Genomic DNA, 13,047 nt, shown 5'->3' on the forward strand with positions numbered 1-13,047 from the left:
GGAGGCAGAGGGACAGCCAGCTTGGGCCTAAATACCCCAACGACTGGGAGAGGTAGGGGAGTGAGAGGCAGCACTGCCAGAGGCAGGACAGGGAGAGCCAGCATGCTCCCAGCAAGAGCTGCGCCAGGGAGAGGCCACATGGTGGAAGCTGAGCAGGTGGCTATGGAGGATGAGGAAGAAGCAGGCACAAGCCAGGTGTCCTCACAGGAGGAACGTGCCAGGCACACAGAGGAGGAGCTGCAAGAGGGGGATTTCTCTGAGGTGGACTGGCCTGTGCAGGAGGCAGAGGAAGCTGACTTGGAGGTGCTGGGGGAAGAACCAGGACAGGAGGAGGAGGAGGAGGAGGAAGAGGGTGAGGCTGAAAATGTGGAGGAGGATGATGCAGCACGTACAGCTAGTGGGAGGAAAGTCAGGTTCTCTTATGAGGAGAATATGGCCCTGGTGCGTGCACTCTTGCCCCTGTATGACCGCCTACTTGGTCCTCACCATCATCGCACAAGTGTGGCAAGGAAGAAGGGGATGTGGGACAGTATCACCTTCGCGGTAAATGCAGTTAGCACACACAAGAGGAGTGTGCGCAACGTCAAAAAGCGATACAATGACATCAAGCGCCTCCTCAAAGCCAAGCTTGCCCTGGAGAAGAAAGAGGCCTGTCGCACAGGAGGTGGCCCTAGGCAGGAGGTCCGCTTTAAGGCCTATGAGAGGCCACCGGAGGTGCTTCCCGGCATCCACATTGCCGACACAGACAGGCCCCCCACTCCACCGCCAACTGGTAAGTGTCCACACATGTCAATGTAACATTTTGCTATGTCATGTGCGCATGCTATTATGGTGCTATGCTTTATGTGTCCAAAAGATTGCTGTGTGTGGAACTACATATCCCAGCAAAATCACATTTTGCTACCTTGCATTGCTAAATAATGGACTGTGCATTTTGCTGGGTTATGTAGTTCCACAGATCCAATTAATGTGTGCTGTCCTAATCACTGTAGGGCTGCAGTGTACTTGATTGTTAATCCATATCAATCCTCTGGGTAGTTGGAAAAGCACTTTACAGTCACCTTTACATGTGTAATCTGCTGGTCTTTCCTGTTATTTGCAAGTGGATTCAAAATATCGTTCACAGTCATAATTCTCAAATAACCACTTCAGTTCAAAGTCTTCACATTCCTTATGTAATCATATCAGGGTAAAAAAGTTTGATTGAGGTAAAGTTTTTATCTGCATATTTGGAAAAGTGCCAGTTAGGTGCAAATGATAATAATGGAAAATGTCTTCTTCTTTCAAACAGCTCCAGCTCTGGAGTCCCAGCCTGCTGTTGACCAACATCAGCCACATCCGATTGTTCACACTGTCCAGTCTGCAGGTGAGATATCATAGTGTTACACACACACATTGCGCAATTCACACATGGTTGTCCCCACCACAGTAGCCTGTGCCAATGCATAATGCATGAGCAACACCTAACCATTCCAACTAAGGTAACATGACCCACCATACACCAATCTGCATAGCATACTTACCACTCTTTTCTCATGTGTAGGTCCTTCACAACCGATGCCTGAACCAACGGATTCCATGCAAAATATGGACGACATGAGTGAAATCATCCTGGAGACGGTGCCATCGTTGGAACCTGCACAAAACCAAGCACACCCAGTCAATGAGGCCCCCTATACGCAGTCACATAGGCAGCAGCCCCCAATCATTGCAGCCACCAACACCCCCACTAGTGTGGAGGAGTTGGCGCAATCCATCCATCTTTTTAAGGGGAAACAACTAGCTTTTATGGAGGTGCAGACCACCCAACTAGAAACGGTGAAGGGGTATGTGTGTAACATAGCTCTGCAAATGAGACGAATTTCTCAAAGTGTGCGGGCTAATGTAGGGACACAAATTCGTCTTGTCTCCACATTAGACACACGCTTAGCAGAAATTGGCCAAGCCATTCAGGGTCAAACTACTAATTTTAGAGGTCTAAATGCCAATATGGTTGAACAGACCCAAGCTATTAATGGGCAAACAACTGCGTTGATGTCCCTACAAACACAAATCAGCCTCAGTGCAACTACTTTGTTAGGTTAGCACCAAACCACATCTACCCAAAGCAGTAGTGTATCCTCCACACCCATGAGTGGGTCCCCCACTACTCCCCCACGGCGTAGTGTCCGTACTAGGGGTGGTGGTGCCACTAGTGGTAAGGGTGCTAATACCCGGGCTGTATTTAAACATGAATAATGTTCTTTGCATTTACATGTGTATCATGTTCATTTTTTTTTTCCTTCACTCATGCAGTGATTGTTCCTGCAAATGTTTCATATGCTATGGCCTATGGCTAAATTTTTCTGCAAGTAAAAATTATTTGCATCCAGCAAACTTGTTGTCATTCTTTACAAATGATTACCCACACTGTTCTATTATGTATTGTCAACTAGTCACATTTTAGCAGACACGGGACTTTGGGTTGTGTGTGCTTATTTGTCATGGAATTTTAAGGAAATAGTCACATTTGAAGGGGATAAGCATTGGGAATTGCATACTGTATGTAGGCGCCACTTGTTTTGCAACATTTCAAGCACCTGAGATCAATGATCCATGTCACCTCCATCCATTAACCCCTTCCCGACATTTGACGTATATATACGTCATGGCCGGGATGTACTTCCCGACACATGACGTATATATACGTCATGACTTTAAACTGTCCCCGCGTCTATAGACGCGGTGACAGTTTAAACATGTCTGCTGTCCCGGACCGACGGACCAATCACAGCCAAGGCGCGTCATTTAAACTAACGGTGACTGCGCTGCAGACGCCATTCCGGTCTGGAATTGCGTGCAGAGCGGTCACCGGCCACTCTGTCGTGCTATACATACCTGAACCTTGCCTGATACTTACCTGATCACCACTGATCACCGCTGGTAGCGTGCTGCCAGCAGCTGGATGCTTCCTGGATCTTGTGACTTCCTGTGTGCTGCTGCTGCAGTGTCATAGAGTCACAGATAGTGAGAGATAGTGACAGATAGTGACAGAGAGTGACAGAGAGTGATAGAGAGTGCTATGTTTTGTGTCTGCTGCACCCCTTTTGTGCTGATCAGCATATCTGTGCTGATCAGCAACTTTTTTTTTTTTTTTTTTATATATATACCTGTCAGTTGCACCAAAGGTTGTGCTGCCTGTGCAACTGACTGCTGCCCCCCCTGCTGCCCCCCCTTTTGTGCTGATCAGTTTAAATTAATTAACTGATCAGCAACTTTTTGGGGGTCCAGGTTTTTTTTTTTATATATACCCTGTCAGGTTGCACCCACAGTTGTGTGCCTGCTGCCCATCACTGATCTGCAGTTTTTTTTTTTTTTTTGGAGAGTGCAGTGGGGTTTTGTTTTTACACCCACGTTGCTTTTGTGGGTGTCCTGTGGCCGCTGATCAGTGACGTACATCACTGAACAGCATTTTTGGCACAGGGTTGATATCATTTTTTTTCTGCAGTTTTTTTAAATTTTTTTTTTTTTTTTTTTTGGAGAGTGCTGTGGTTTATTACACCCACGTTGCTTTTGTGGGTGTCCTGTGGCCGCTGATCAGTGACGTACATCACTGAACAGCATTTTTGGCACAGGGTTGATATAATTTTTTTTCTGCAGTTTTTTTAAATTGTTTATTTTTTGGAGAGTGCTGTGGTTTATTTTTTTTTTTTATTGTTTTTACACCCACGTTGCTTTTGTGGGTGTCCTGTTGCCTTTGAGCGCTGTTCAGTGACGGACGTTACTGACCAACATCTGTGCTCAATTTTTGGCGCGGGACCTTTTTTTTTTTTTTTTTTTTAACCCCTTCAATTTTTTTTTTTTTTATTGGGATCAAATTCCTGTATAAAGTATTTTTCTTTCTGCACTACATACACACTACACACTACATACCCCCGTGTTGAAATAAAGTTTGTACCCCCCCTACACTATACACGTGTTGAAACATTACACTTACAGAAACACAAAAATAAAAATGGCATCCCAAATGTCATCCCAAATGTCATCCCAGTCATCCAGAAGAATGTATTCAGCGGAGGAGGCATATGCCATGCTTGCCTCTGACTCTGACACAGCCAGTGATGCAAGCGGGGAATTTGAAGGATTCTAGTGATAAGGGACCCCCTCAAAGACGCCCCCGTAGAGCAGCTGAGACCCCCCCCCCAAATGATTGATCCCGTATGGACCCCACCACCAGACAATTTTGAGCCCCAGGTTCCTGAGTTTTTGGCCATCCCAGGAATCCAATTTGATTCAACAGGTCTCAGAGAAATTGACTTTTTCAAATTATTTTTCTCTGATGATTTTATAAATTTAATGGTGGACCAAAGTAATTTATATGCCCAGCAGTTTATTGCTCAAAACCCCACGTCATCATTTGCTAGGTGGACCCCTGTAGATGCAGTAGAGATGATGACGTTTTGGGGTCTGGTGTTACATATGGGCATAGTAAAAAAGCCAGAAATTAGGCAATATTGGAGTACAGATGTTCTGTACAGCACCCCATTTTACCGTATGGCCATGACTCGGACTCGTTTTGAGACAATCCTTAAATTTTTACATTACACCGATAATGCACAGTGCCCACCCAGAGATGATCCCACCTTTGACCGGCTATTCAAAGTCAGGCCGGTCATTGATCATTTCAGTGCCAAATTTGCAGAGATGTACATCCCTGAAAAATTTATTTGTATCGACGAGTCCCTTATACATTTTAAAGGAAGGGTTAAATTCCGCCAGTACCTTCCCAGTAAGAGGGCAAGGTATGGCATAAAAATGTATAAACTGTGTGAAAGCACCTCAGGGTACACCCACAGGTTTAGGGTATATGAAGGGAAGGATTCAAGAATTGAACCGCCAGAATGCCCCCCCTCCCTCGTAGGTGTTAGTGGAAAAATTGTCTGGGATTTAGTGCACCCCTTCCTGGATAAAGGTTATCACCTCTATGTGGATAACTTTTACACTAGCATCCCCCTGTTTAAGGCCCTTGGTTCAAGAGGTACAGCAGCTTGCGGTACTGTGCGCAAGAACCAAAGAGGCCTCCCAAAAACGCACATTGCCCAAGTACTGAGAAGGGGTGAAAGCAGGGCACAATCCACCGAAAATATGTTATTGGTCAAATATAAGGACAAGAGGGATGTCCTTATACTGACAACAATTCATGGAGACAGTACCACCTCCATCCCTGTACGAGGTACCAGTACCCACACCTCAAAACCTAATTGTATCCTAGATTACAATAAGTACATGGGCGGAGTGGATCTTTCAGATCAGGTACTGAAGCCGTACAGTCCCCTGCGGAAAACAAAAATCTGGTACAAGAAGCTGGCCGTGTATATCATCCAGATGGCACTGTATAACGCTTACGTGCTATTCCGTTCTACCAGCCAGAGGGGGACATTTATGCACTTTCAAGAGGAAGTCATAAAGGGCCTAATATTTGGGAACCAGCAGGCAGAGGGCCCCAGTACTTCTAGTACTGGCCCCCGTATTGTACCAGGGCAGCATTTTCCTAACGAAATCCCCTCCACTGCAAGAAAGGGCAGGACACAAAAAAGGTGCAAAGTTTGCTATAAAAAGGGAATAAGAAAGGATACTATTTTCCACTGTGAAACTTGCCCCGACAAACCCGGCCTATGTATAAAGGAGTGTTTTAAAATATACCACACATCTATGGATTATTAGGTTCATCATTTCACCGTGCTTCGGGGGTCTTGCTAATGCCACATAGCACCCACCATTCATTCCACCAGAATCTGAGCTGCAAAATCCAAAAATCACTCCTTCCCTTCTGAGTCCTGCCATGCACCCAACTGGTATTTTTGGTCACATATGAGGCATTGCCATACTCGGGAGAAATTGGGGCACAGATTTTGGGGTGCTTTGTCTCCTTCATTCCTTGTGAAAATGAAAAATTTTGAGCCAGAACTGCATTTTTGTGTAAAAAATGTAATTTTTCATTTGCACAGCCCAGTTGTATCAATATTGGTGAAACCCCTGGGGGGTTTGAAATGTACACTATACCCCTAGATGAATTCCCTGAGGGGTGTAGTTTGCAAAATGGGGTCACTTGTGGGGGGGTTCCACTGTATTGGTGCTTCGGGGGTCTTGCTAATGCGACATAGCACCCACCAACATTCCACCAGAATCTGTGCTGCAAAATCCAAATATCACTCCTTCCCTTCTGAGTCCTGCCATTTTTTGGTCACACATGAGGCATTGTCGTACTCGGGAGAAATTGGGGCACAGATTTTGGGGTGCTTTGTCTCCTTCATTCCTTGTGAAAATGAAAAATTTGGAGCCAGAACTGCATTTTTGTGTAAAAAATTTAATTTTTCATTTTCACTGCCCAGTTGTACCACAATTGGTGAAACCCCTGGGGGTTTGAAATGTACACTATACCCCTAGATGAATTCCCTGAGGGGTGTAGTTTGCAAAATGGGGTCACTTGTGGGGGGGTTCCACTGTATTGGTGCTTCGGGGGTCTTGCTAATGCGACATAGCACCCACCAACATTCCACCAGAATCTGAGCTGCAAAATCCAAAAATCACTCCTTCCCTTCTGAGTCCTGCCATGCACCCAAATGGTATTTTTTGGTCACATGTGAGGCATTGCCGTACTCGGGAGAAATTGGGGCACAGATTTTGGGGTGCTTTGTCTCCTTCATTCCTTGTGAAAATTAAAAATTTTGAGCCAGAACTGCATTTTTGTGTAAAAAATGTAATTTTTCATTTGCACAGCCCAGTTGTATCAAAATTGGTGAAACCCCTGGGGGTTTGAAATGTACACTATACCCCTAGATGAATTCCCTGAGGGGTGTAGTTTGCAAAATGGGGTCACTTGTGGGGGGTTCCACTGTATTGGTGCTTCGGGGGTCTTGCTAATGCGACATAGCACCCACCAACATTCCACCAGAATCTGAGCTGCAAAATCCAAAAATCACTCCTTCCCTTCTGAGTCCTGCCATGCACCCAAATGGTATTTTTTGGTCACATGTGAGGCATTGCCGTACTCGGGAGAAATTGGGGCACAGATTTTGGGGTGCTTTGTCTCCTTCATTCCTTGTGAAAATGAAAAATTTGGAGCCAGAACTGCATTTTTGTGTAAAAAAATTAATTTTTCATTTTCACTGCCCAGTTGTACCACAATTGGTGAAACCCCTGGGGGTTTGAAATGTACACTGTACCCCTAGATGAATTCCCTGAGGGGTGTAGTTTGCAAAATGGGGTCACTTGTGGGGGGGTTCCACTGTATTGGTGCTTCGGGGGTCTTGCTAATGCGACATAGCACCCACCAACATTCCACCAGAATCTGAGCTGCAAAATCCAAAAATCACTCCTTCCCTTCTGAGTCCTGCCATGCACCCAAATGGTATTTTTGGTCACATGTGAGGCATTGTCGTACTCGGGAGAAATTGGGGCACAGATTTTGGGGTGCTTTGTCTCCTTCATTCCTTGTGAAAATGAAAAATTTTGAGCCAGAACTGCATTTTTGTGTAAAAAATGTAATTTTTCATTTGCACAGCCCAGTTGTATCAAAATTGGTGAAACCCCTGGGGGTTTGAAATGTACACTATACCCCTAGATGAATTCCCTGAGGGGTGTAGTTTGCAAAATGGGGTCACTTGTGTGGGGGTTCCACTCTATTGGTGCTTCGGGGGTCTTGCTAATGCGACATAGCACCCACCAACATTCCACCAGAATCTGAGCTGCAAAATCCAAAAATCACTCCTTCCCTTCTGAGTCCTGCCATACACCCAAATGGTATTTTTTGGTCACATGTGAGGCATTGCCGTACTCGGGAGAAATTGGGGCACAGATTTTGGGGTGCTTTGTCTCCTTCATTCCTTGTGAAAATGAAAAATTTGGAGCCAGAACTGCATTTTTGTGTAAAAAAATTAATTTTTCATTTTCACTGCCCAGTTGTACCACAATTGGTGAAACCCCTGGGGGTTTGAAATGTACACTATACCCCTAGATGAATTCCCTGAGGGGTGTAGTTTGCAAAATGGGGTCACTTGTGGGGGGGTTCCACTGTATTGGTGCTTCGGGGGTCTTGCTAATGCGACATAGCACCCACCAACATTCCACCAGAATCTGAGCTGCAAAATCCAAAAATCACTCCTTCCCTTCTGAGTCCTGCCATGCACCCAAATGGTATTTTTTGGTCACATGTGAGGCATTGTCGTACTCGGGAGAAATTGGGGCACAGATTTTGGGGTGCTTTGTCTCCTCCATTCCTTGTGAAAATGAAAAATTTGGAGCCAGAACTGCATTTTTGTGTAAAAAAATTAATTTTTCATTTTCACTGCCCAGTTGTACCACAATTGGTGAAACCCCTGGGGGTTTGAAATGTACACTATACCCCTAGATGAATTCACTGAGGGGTGTAGTTTGCAAAATGGGGTCACTTGTGGGGGGGGGTTCCTAACTTTTAGCATCTTATGGTGCCTAGAAACCTACATGGTGCCTAAAAAATAATCTCATAAAAAGGAGGCTCCAAAATCAAGTAGGTGCTCCTTCTATTATGAAGCCTGTGGTTTGGTCAACGTGCACACTAGGGCCACATATAGGATATTTATGAAAACAAAAGAATTGGGGGAATCAATTTTTAGTCACATTTCTCTAGTAAAATCTACTGTGTTCCTTAGAAAAATGTATTAAAATTGCAAATCTGCAAAAAAAATGAAATTTTGAAATTTCACCTACACTTTGTTTTAATTCCTGTGAAACACCTAAAGGGTTAATAAACTTCCAAAATGCTGTTTTGAATACTGTGAGGGGTGCAGTTTTTGAAATGGCATCATTTATGGGGGTGTCTCACATACAAGTCCCTCAAAGTCACATCAGAACTGAACTGGTCCCTAAAAAAATCAGTGTTTGAAATTTTCTTGAAAATTTGAGAATTTGCTATTCATATTTTAAGCCTCCTAGTGTCCAAAAAAATTAAAAGGAGGCTGAAATAATGATGGAAACATAAAGTAGACATATGGTCTATGTTAGTTATTAACTCTTTTGAGTGGTATGATTATTTGTCTCACAAGCAGAAAATTTAACATTTTGAAAATTGCTAAATTTTCCATTTTTTTACGACATTTTGGTATTTTTCACAAAAAAACACAGACTGTATCGACCCAAATATACCACTAACTTGAAGTACAATGAGCCAGAACTGCATTTTTGTGTAAAAAAATTAATTTTTCATTTTCACTGCCCAGTTGTACCACAATTGGTGAAACCCCTGGGGGTTTGAAATGTACACTGTACCCCTAGATGAATTCCCTGAGGGGTGTAGTTTGCAAAATGGGGTCACTTGTGGGGGGGTTCCACTGTATTGGTGCTTCGGGGGTCTTGCTAATGCGACATAGCACCCACCAACATTCCACCAGAATCTGAGCTGCAAAATCCAAAAATCACTCCTTCCCTTCTGAGTCCTGCCATGCACCCAAATGGTATTTTTGGTCACATGTGAGGCATTGTCGTACTCGGGAGAAATTGGGGCACAGATTTTGGGGTGCTTTGTCTCCTTCATTCCTTGTGAAAATGAAAAATTTTGAGCCAGAACTGCATTTTTGTGTAAAAAATGTAATTTTTCATTTGCACAGCCCAGTTGTATCAAAATTGGTGAAACCCCTGGGGGTTTGAAATGTACACTATACCCCTAGATGAATTCCCTGAGGGGTGTAGTTTGCAAAATGGGGTCACTTGTGTGGGGGTTCCACTCTATTGGTGCTTCGGGGGTCTTGCTAATGCGACATAGCACCCACCAACATTCCACCAGAATCTGAGCTGCAAAATCCAAAAATCACTCCTTCCCTTCTGAGTCCTGCCATGCACCCAAATGGTATTTTTTGGTCACATGTGAGGCATTGCCGTACTCGGGAGAAATTGGGGCACAGATTTTGGGGTGCTTTGTCTCCTTCATTCCTTGTGAAAATGAAAAATTTGGAGCCAGAACTGCATTTTTGTGTAAAAAAAATAATTTTTCATTTTCACTGCCCAGTTGTACCACAATTGGTGAAACCCCTGGGGGTTTGAAATGTACACTATACCCCTAGATGAATTCCCTGAGGGGTGTAGTTTGCAAAATGGGGTCACTTGTGGGGGGGTTCCACTGTATTGGTGCTTCGGGGGTCTTGCTAATGCGACATAGCACCCACCAACATTCCACCAGAATCTGAGCTGCAAAATCCAAAAATCACTCCTTCCCTTCTGAGTCCTGCCATGCACCCAAATGGTATTTTTTGGTCACATGTGAGGCATTGTCGTACTCGGGAGAAATTGGGGCACAGATTTTGGGGTGCTTTGTCTCCTTCATTCCTTGTGAAAATGAAAAATTTGGAGCCAGAACTGCATTTTTGTGTAAAAAAATTAATTTTTCATTGTCACTGCCCAGTTGTACCACAATTGGTGAAACCCCTGGGGGTTTGAAATGTACACTATACCCCTAGATGAATTCCCTGAGGGGTGTAGTTTGCAAAATGGGGTCACTTGTGGGGGGGGTTCCTAACTTTTAGCATCTTATGGTGCCTAGAAACCTACATGGTGCCTAAAAAATAATCTCATAAAAAGGAGGCTCCAAAATCAAGTAGGTGCTCCTTCTATTATGAAGCCTGTGGTTTGGTCAACGTGCACACTAGGGCCACATATAGGATATTTATGAAAACAAAAGAATTGGGGGAATCAATTTTTAGTCACATTTCTCTAGTAAAATCTACTGTGTTCCTTAGAAAAATGTATTAAAATTGCAAATCTGCAAAAAAAATGAAATTTTGAAATTTCACCTACACTTTGTTTTAATTCCTGTGAAACACCTAAAGGGTTAATAAACTTCCAAAATGCTGTTTTGAATACTTTGAGGGGTGCAGTTTTTGAAATGGCATCATTTATGGGGGTGTCTCACATACAAGTCCCTCAAAGTCACATCAGAACTGAACTGGTCCCTAAAAAAATCAGTGTTTGAAATTTTCTTGAAAATTTGAGAATTTGCTATTCATATTTTAAGCCTCCTAGTGTCCAAAAAAATTAAAAGGAGGCTGAAATAATGATGGAAACATAAAGTAGACATATGGTCTATGTTAGTTATTAACTCTTTTGAGTGGTATGATTATTTGTCTCACAAGCAGAAAATTTAACATTTTGAAAATTGCTAAATTTTCCATTTTTTTACGACATTTTGGTATTTTTCACAAAAAAACACAGACTGTATCGACCCAAATATACCACTAACTTGAAGTACAATGTGTCACGAGAAAACAATCTCAAAATCACTGGGATAAGTAAAAGCAAAAAAAAGTTATCCCCACTTAAGTGATACATGTCAGATTTGAAAAAAAGGGCTCTGTCAGGAAGGCAAAAACATGCTGCGTCAGGAAGGGGTTAAGCCTATGTTAATTTGTATTTGCCAACATTTGTACACACAGAAAACTACAGTACTTACTTGACATTGTTATAGGTGTTATCATGTTGCCAGGCATAAAGTATGCTGTGGTGGGGTAGCTTGCAGGGGTTGGCCATTATTGTTGGTCTGCTTCTGGGCAATTAACATGGACAGGGAAAAATGTAATGTTACCAATGTATGTGTGTTACAGGTTCCCCATTACTAATCATTGTACACACACAAATTACCTGTGAAATGCTGCAGGATCATCCGTGTACGAACCACATCCCCCCTCCGTGTACTTCGCACTACAACATCAGTAGTTTGAGCTTCCTGCACGACTGCTGCAGTGGCCACATCTACATAATTTGGTTGACCCAAAGCTATGTTATGCAGCATGCAGCAAGCCTGGACAACCAAAACCACTTTGGCAGGGTGGTATAGCAGTGTACCTGCTGACCTGTCCAAACACCGAAATCGGCTTTTCAGCACCCCAAAGGTGCGTTCCACTACATTGCGGGTAGCAATATGTGCAGCATTGTAGCGGTGCTGTGCAGGGCTTTGTGGGTTCCGCAGAGGTGTCATGAGCCACGAATGACACCCATATCCTGAGTCACCTAACATGTAAAGGGATTTGTGTGGTCACATATCATGTGGGTAATTGGTACATAATATTAGCAGCCTATACTATATTGTTTGGGCTGGTATAAACAATTACAACAGAAATGACTCTTGATTAGAAGGTTCCACACATGGATGTTAAAGGGAAAGACATAGGTAAGCAAACAGCATGTAAACAGTGGTAAGTGACTTACCAAGTAGCCAGCCCTCTGGCATGGTGTTGTTGTGGAAACGGTCCCAGAGAGCTGAGTGCCGCAGGATATAGGCATCATGGCAGTTCCCAGGGTAGCCTGCAACCACACTGAGAATTCTGAGGTTGGCATCGCAGACCACCTGCACATTGAGGGAATGTCTGCCCCTGCGATTCACATAGACATGCTCCCTCACGTGCGGGGCCCGAATCCCAATGTGGGTGCAGTCTATGGCTCCCAGCACATTTGAAAATGCTGAGAGCCGATAGAATGCCACCTTCAGGTCCTGCCACTCGGACTCACAACGTGGGAATGTGATATATGTGCCCCACAGCTTCTTTAATGCATTTAACACATGAGAAAAATGTTTAGAGAAAGTGGCTTGTGACACCCCCAAGGCCCATGAGCTCACAGACTGAGTGGAGCCTGTGGCAAACAAGTGGAGGGCACACATTAATTTCTGCAGCCCAGACACTGCATAGTTGCCCCCCCCACAAGGGTCCAAATCATCTCTCACCTGCTCATATAAGTTCAACAGGTTCTGTCGGTTCAACCTAAACATGTCCACCACCTGTTGATCAGAGAGGGAGTCCAGGTACACCCTAGCACGGTACCGATGAGAAGCACGGAGTGGTCGGGGTACCTGGATCTGGTGAGCAGCATCATCCCTCCTGCGTAGCTCCTCCAAACGCCCCAGCTCACACACTAGCACCTCCAGTCCACTCTGCAAAATGTCCATCTTAAACAGCCTCACAGGTGTCCATAATCATGTGGGGGTATATGTAGGGGAGTTAGTAAGTGCTATGTGGGTCACCTGTGAGAGATTTAACCGTTTCT

At 44.1% G+C, this 13,047-nt stretch overlaps 1 long non-coding RNA gene across 1 annotated transcript; it reads right to left on the reverse strand.

The window, feature by feature from the left end:
- Positions 1-1,152: 1,152 nt before the first annotated feature.
- On the reverse strand, positions 1,153-12,432 carry LOC146062576 (uncharacterized). The gene is made up of 3 exons (XR_014471402.1): positions 11,459-12,432; positions 1,524-1,636; positions 1,153-1,360 (listed from the first exon to the last, which is right to left on the reverse strand). It is a non-coding gene; the product is annotated as an uncharacterized LOC146062576 (long non-coding RNA).
- Between the last annotated feature and the right edge of the window lie 615 nt (positions 12,433-13,047).

The sequence above is a fragment of the Crinia signifera genome, chromosome 3 (genome assembly GCF_055691185.1).
Source record: "Crinia signifera chromosome 3, ASM5569118v1, whole genome shotgun sequence".
Taxonomy (NCBI): domain Eukaryota; kingdom Metazoa; phylum Chordata; class Amphibia; order Anura; family Myobatrachidae; genus Crinia; species Crinia signifera.